We start from the raw sequence: 7771 nt of genomic DNA on the forward strand, positions 1-7771 counted from the left end.
GCCCGGTGACAGTCGAACAGTCTGCGTGAGGTGTGGCGGCTGCAATTCATCTTTCCCATATGAGGAATTCAAAGCCTATACTATAGGCTATCCCCCATCCAATTCTTGGCCCAAATGGCTACGTCTAGCTCCTACTGCATCAAAGAAATCAGGGCTGTCTGAAACCCTAAACAGTGGAAGCCATAGCCAAGAACTTAAAAAGCTTGGCAACCTTGTCTTTTCTCATTGGCATAATCAATAGTGACTTTGATCACTCTGAAATTATCTCTGAAGCCTACTCCAGATCTAGAAGGATCCAAGGAAGTTCAAAGATTGCCTAGCATTATCGAGCCAAATATCAAGATCTTCAAGACATAGTATCTATTTATACTCAAATAGTGCTTCTTGGCACTTGAGCTTTTCAGCTTGCTCAAAAGTAACTCACCTTCTGATTCCAATTTTGAAGAACATTCTCAGGTTGTGTAATGATTTAAAGTCGCAATTATCAAATCCCTTGTAAATCTCAATCTTCTTGTAAAAGGATAGACACTGCCTAAGAGTTCTCATGGTAAGACCTCCTACTAAGATGACTAATGTGAAATAGATAGCAAAGTTTAATGGTGAAGGCTTTCATGCCTAGAAGGAGAAGACCATGTACCATCTTATGCGGAAAGACTTGTGGGACTTGTTTGAAGATGGTGTAGATAATAAGAAATAAGATGATGAAGATGAGCTCGTTGAAGAAGACCGGGTCAAAACCAAAGAATGGAAGAAGATGAATAACAAGGCACTAGGCATCATTGCATGGGGGCTAAGTGATGATGTGCTACATCATATCTCCAGCATTAGAAATGCTAGAGCTGCTTAGGAGAAACTTGACAGAATGTTTGGTACCCAAGCAAATAACTCAAAGGTAAAATTACTCATGCAGTTTTATAAACTAGATATCAAAGACAATGCTTCTATGACCACACACATTAACAAGTTCAAGAGCCTAAAAACCCAGATTGCAATTCTTAAGAAGAATATTGATGAAGATGAAGCAATAGTCGTACTGCTTGCAGTTGTAAACAAGGATCCATATGAGAACCTTGTGTCCACCCTAAGTAATGTTCCCAGTCTCTCACTCAAAGACATTGAGCACTCACTGCTTGATGGAGAAAGCAAATTCAAAAGCAAAGATGTAAAAGAGACTAGCCTAAGGGAAAATCTCCTATACACCAAAGGAGCTATTGGACCCAAAGGAAGAGGTCGAGGATTCAACACCGATAAGAGAAGTCGAATGACATGTCATTATTGTGGTAAAATTGGCCATATTGTCAGTGAATGCTTCCACAAGAAAAGAGCATAGTAGATGCAAAATGACCATCACCAAAGTCAATTCATGAATTAAGAAGAAGAAAAAGATACTTTCGCTACCATCAACAAATCTGACAGATTGTTTTAAGGAAATTTCTCCCATAGTAGATCTCTATGTTTTCCTTAGTGGATTTGATTTGTAAAGCCCTTGCCAAATATGTAAAGTCTCAAGCTTTAACTTGACCATGCTGCCTGTAAGCTAGTCTTCTGGGCCATGTTATCATGTAGGGGAGGCAAAAGCCAACAAGTGTAGGGACTCATTTGAGGGGGACTATTGAGAATTGACAAATGATGTATGCTCCAAGAAGAGCTGTCCTGAATCCCATATGCATAGTGAGGATAGTGGAGAAGCTGAAAAGCTATAAAGACATGTACTTGGTTTACTTTTCATATAATGCTATTTTCTACTTTGCACTTAGAGTCTGTAACTCTATCCACTCAAGATTGTGTATGAGTCCAAGCTAATCTATCTTGGAACCTAATTCACTTGAGTGAAAGTCTGTGTCTAGTCATCAATCTTCTTCATGTCTCTTGCTTACGAGTTCAAGCCTCCATAGCTAAACTATGTTCAAGATCCATGTTTATTAACACATCCTAGTAGACTAAGGACTCAGATAGTTTGAGCAGTAATAGTGGGACTCAAATGACCGTGACTCCATCCAAGCATGGCACCGAAAGTTCCAGAACTGTCAAAAATCGTGACAAATCTCACACACGCCTTGATCAATCTCTCAACTATGATCTTGGAAGCAAGTATCCAACGCAAAGGCACAGTCAGAGCTTACATGTGGAGCTTAAAGGTGCGATGGTGAAGATTATCAAGCACAAAATGGTTTTTAGTCTTGAAGGTCTCTCTCTCTCTCTCTCTCTCTCTCTCTCATCTCAAAAATGACAAATTAGCTCTTCCCCTATCCTCTTGGCTTCTTAAACCCCTCTTTGCTTAGTCTTTTACCTCCCCCTTCTCTCTCTTTGCCATCTTAATGCCTTGAAGCTCTCTTTTTTCTATTTTTTCCATGTTTTGGGCTTGCTATTATAGTAGAAACCCTAGTATGGTGTGTTTTTCTATTTCCCTTGTTTTTTCCTTACTCAATTGCATCCAAATCACAAGCAACCACTTACACTAATCCAACCTACTTATACAGATCCAAAAAACCAAAAAACTTACTTACAAAAAGGAAATGGAATACCTCTTGAACTCCCTCGCTTCCTATCTATCTCAAGCACCGGTTTGGAGCAAACCCTACTTTAATGCTCAACTTGGAGTATGCAAGCACTCAAATATTGAATCCATTGGTTTGACCATTTTCTTTTTTACACCCTGTCATTCTACTGTACGGTTTGTCCATTATTAACTTTTGCAAGTTTTCATGTCTTTTTCATGCATATTTTTGCCCTTTCTCCATGTGAACCTGCCTTATTATCCTTGGAATTCAACTTTGACTGGATAGCCTTGTCCCGCCACCCTTTTTGCACAATTTTCCTTTTTTCTCCGTCCTGTTTCGACTTTTGGATTTTTTAAACTAATTTTTATTTTCAAGCTCCATTTTCTTGTTTTTCCCATGTGAGCACCCCCTAACCCCTCGAAAGCACATTCCAACATGACAATCCTATGAAATACTATTTTTTAGACATTCTTCCTTTTTATTGCCCATCGTTTCAGTGCCCGGATCTTTCTATATTAATTTTTGAATCCCTTTTTGGGTATGATTTTTGGGTTGGTTTTTTCCATGTGAATAGGTCTTATATTCGTCGGAGCTGTGTTTTGTCCTGATAGTCATGTTTCGCATGACTTTTTTCACATTTTACCTTTTTCTCGCGTTTCATTTTGGCAATCGGATTTTTCGATATTAATTTTCATATGCGTTTTCGAGCTTGATTTTTGCATTTTTTCCATGAGAATGCCCTAAATTGTTCCCGGACACCTGGTTCCACTATTCCATTGTCTCCCTCTCAACTTTTGGCCCAGTTTTTCTTTTTCCAGCATTTTATTCTGGTGCACGGTTTGGGTTTTATGATTTTTTTCGTTCCATTTGTGCCTGTAGTGCCTTTCACGTTGCGCGTGACCACCGTTTTTTAAATTTTTACTCATGGCGTTGTGTTCGTCGCGTCATCCCACACCTGCGCTACCATCTCGACCCCCATTGCTTCCCGTCCACGCAAATTTTTTACCCCCGCCCCGCTCACGCACGTGGGACGGGAGTGCCCCCCCATTTTTCTTTCTTTCTTTCTTTTTATTTATTTCAACATCATTTTTTTGAAAAAAATAAACCCCCTCCCTCCCCGACGGTTTCCCCCCTCCCCTTCTCCCCTCTCTCTCTCCTTCTCTCTCTCTCTCTCTCCCTCTCTTTCTCTTTCCCTGACTCCATCTCCTCCTTCCCCCTCCACCCCTTTCCCCGTCATCTCCATCAACCCCTCCCTCCTTCCCTTTGCCACCTCTCCTTCCCTTCGCCATCTCCTCTCTCCACCTTTTTACCCCCGCCATCCTCCTTCCCCTCCTCCTCTTCCTTCCCTCCCTCTCCCCATCACCTTCTCCCTCCTTCCCTTCGCCCCCACCATCTCCCTCCCTCCACGTCATTCTCCTCCCCCCTCCCATTCTTCTCTACTCCCCACCTCACACTCCCCGCCACCACACCCACCATCTGCCTCACACACCCCGCCGCCACGCCCGCCATTCCAGGATGGTTTTGAGAGGGATTACCATTGACTGGAGCACTTACCTTCTTACGAAGATGGACCGGTATTTTGTCAAGGTGACTAGAGGGAATGTTACCAATGTAACATTTGGTTCATATTTATATGTTTTTCTGACATATTCAGGCCTTAACAAGGGTGTTTTACCTCCTCATCCATGTGATCCAGTTCCTCCCCTTCCACCTTCAGAAGATTTAGAACCCATTGACATAGAGGATACTAATTCCCCTCATCCATTGGTCATTGAGCGGAAGAGCGTGTAGCAGAGACAATTCCACTAGTTATTCCTTTAGTGTCAGTTTCTGTTACCTCTGATAGTGAACTCTCCGCCTACCTCACATGCAACAACTTATTTAGGGCACATTGAGAGGGTTCTTTGGATATATCTGTTCCTTTGGTGAACCACTTAGTGACAGGGGATGCCATCCCTTTCCTTTGTAAAGATATCCGGAGTTCTATTGAACTCTCAATGACACCTTGTGCTCAACAATTATATTCTTCTTTCTATGAAGAATTGATGCAATCCAAAGACCACATGAATAAGGCAACCACATAGCTAGCCTCTGCCAAAGGTACTCTTTTCGATCTGTTTAAGCAAATGGAGCAACAACAAACCAAAATGATCGAGACTCAGAGAGACAAAATATCTTCTTTGAAAATGATTGAGACCCAGAGATACAAAATGATTGAGACCTAGAGAGACAAAATATCTTCTTTGAAAAATCAGTTAGCAGAAGCTCAGTCAGAGGTCAGCAGGGTTTCTAAAGAGAAAGAGAAAATGTCCAAAGAAGCTCAAGAGTTCAAGACTCTTCTGGATACGAAACTATCAGACTTGTAGACTGCTCACAATACAGTGGAATCCCAAGCCTCCCAGATTAAACAGTTGAAGGATCAATTGGTGCAGTCACGATCCATTCCTCCAAGTCCTAGTGTCCCCATGATTCCTTCTATGTCTCAGTAGGACTTGGCTGCTCTTCAATGGAATGCCACTTTATGTCCTTTATTTCAGGCCAAGGTTAAGAGATTGCAGTCTCAACTGGATATCTTATGGACTACTTTTAGCAGTTTATGGAATTTATTCCTCCCACCCACTCTTTCTTTCTTCATTATTAACAACAGAAGTTAGCCTTTTATGTTAAACTTTCAACCATGGATTTATCTCCTCCAGAGGATGGCTGGAGTGGACCCTGATCTACGGATATATTGTCTAAAGTGTTCAAGATGGTATTTGAGGATTCAGTAGTTCCAGATTCAATGTTGATGTCCTATATGTACGTCAAAGGTGACTTGTTAATTCTAGATGATGAAGTCCTCTCTTGGTATGTTGGAGATGTAGTCTTGCAAGCAATACTCTATGTACTGCTTGCAAGTAGTTTATGGAGTTTATTCCTCCCACCCACTCTTTCTTTCTTCATTGTCAACAACAAAAGTTAGCCTTTTATGTTAAAATTTCAACCATGGATTTATCTCCTCCAGAGAATGGTTGGAGTGGACCTGGTCTACGGATATGTTGTCTAAAGTGGTCAAGATGGTATTTGGGGATTCAGTAGTCCCAGATTCAATGTTGATGTCCTATATGTACGTCAGAGGTGACTTGTTAATTCTAGATGATGAAGTCCTCTCTTGGTATGTTGGAGATGTAGTCTTGCAAGCAGTACTCTATGTACACCAGTTGGAGCTTAAGATTGATGAAATGTTTCAAAAGTATTCTTCTAGAGTAGCTGACTGTCCAGAGGATTCTTGGCATCCTATGCTGGATTATGTGATCTTAAATCAAAGACAGTTAAAGGCTTTGTCTCATGTGCAAAATGTCAACCAACTAAGGGTGGATCTATTATCTATCTTTCCAAGCAACCTCCTTTTGATCCTTTATTTTTTGAGGCTTATGCTAGACGTTCTGTCTTAGGACCATTAGTTCCATCATTGACTTACTATCAGCAAATGGCTCATAGGTATGACACTTATATGTCTCTTTTCTAGAATACCCCACATTTCATTTTACCCCTTCTATTTCAACCTAAATATGCACCCCATATTCCTATTTTTACGCAATGTCCTTTCATCATTGATCGGGTATTTTCTCCCCTTCTTCCTTGTCCTCTCCCATCTTCTCATTTTCTATCTACATTCCCACCACATTTCCTTACTCCTTTCCTTTCTGATACTGCTAAATTTTTGGATTCTCCTGCCTTATCTTATTCTTCTTTTTATGCTTTTTCTTATCCCTCTCTTCATCCTTTATCCCTTATTCCATTTCCATCTCTTTCATCTTTTATTCAGACTTCCCCTCAGTTTGGTTACAGAATATGAAGGTTTTGATTAGACAATTGTCAAAAGAAGAAGCTGGAGTGTTGGAGATTCTTTGATGAGACCCCAAATTAACTAGCTTGTGATTCTAGAAGAATGGAAGACTGCAAATCAAGCCTTTCACAACTATTTATGTTTTGCTCAGCTTCATTCTCAATCTTTGGATCCATCAGTGAGATTGACTGTCCATTTTTCATGGTATCTAGCCTTTATGCACCATCACTCTCATAGTGATCAAAAGTAAGTGCCAAATTTATGTTTGGATGTCAATATAGATGTGGATACTCATCAGCTAGATGTGCTTTATTTTCATGCTTTGTGCTTGCCAAACAGATTTGTTATTCTACTGGAGAGAATGTGTTGTTAACAGTTCTTGCAAAATCCTCCAAAAACCTTTGTGGATGAATCTTTATCCCTAGAAAGGTTTAAAAATCATCAAGCCTTTAAAACGGATCATCTTCATTGATCCATTATCCTTTGTAACTTTTATGTTTGATCAAAATACATCTATATCTATCGTTTTCCTTCCAAAGAGGTGCCATTCAAATATTGTTGGTGTAAGTGGTGTGAGTTGTGGTATGTGTATATTGTTTATCTTTGTTGAATGGAGCTGAAGTTGAAGTTGGATTGCTGAAGACAATATTGAATTAAAAGCTAGCAGAAGATGATGCTGATCTAAGGTAAAATCTTATATCCTTTATAAGTTTATGTTGCTATCAATTTTTTTAAAACAATGGAGATAATATCAAAAATGGTGTTTTCCTTTTGTTGTAGTATTATCAGATATATAGGTTACTTGTTGGGGTCGTAATTGGATGATTTTATGAAGTGTTGTTGAATACAAAAGATCATATTGAGCTCTTTTGTTAAGGGCCAATTTCCACCCTTAATATACCAAACAGATACAGAACTTCCATAGCAGATAATCAGAATCTGGTTCTGTACGTTGATAATCTAACTTCTCAGATACACATTCTGATCACGACACACTATTCATCATCATTAACCTTATCAATGGAATCAGATAATTCGGAATATAGTACAGAGAATTAAATATACACAGGCAGAATCAAGTAACATTCTTTCATTATCAAGAAAGCATAATTGTCTTCTACAGCAGCGCATTCCCATTCTCTCTTCCTTCCACGAATAGTTACATACAAAAAGGTTCATGACTCTTCATTCAAAAAGGTACAACTAACACCCCTACATATCCCTTACTCCCTAAGGCTCAAACTAAAGTGATAAATAATCCCTAAGGTTATGCCTCTAACATCTTTACTAAGCTTATATTCTTCTTTTCCTTAGGTCGCAAGGACGCTTCCTTTCTAAGTGTGGGGATATGTTGAATGTTGAAATGACTCGCTTTTTTGGTTGATTTTTACTATTTTTGAAAATTGAATGGTTGATTTTTTATGGATTTTGAGTGATGTTT

The sequence above is a fragment of the Lygodium microphyllum genome, unplaced genomic scaffold (assembly GCF_053477565.2).
Source record: "Lygodium microphyllum isolate KBCC unplaced genomic scaffold, Lygodium_microphyllum_v1.1.10 scaffold_65, whole genome shotgun sequence".
Lineage (NCBI taxonomy): Eukaryota > Viridiplantae > Streptophyta > Polypodiopsida > Schizaeales > Lygodiaceae > Lygodium > Lygodium microphyllum.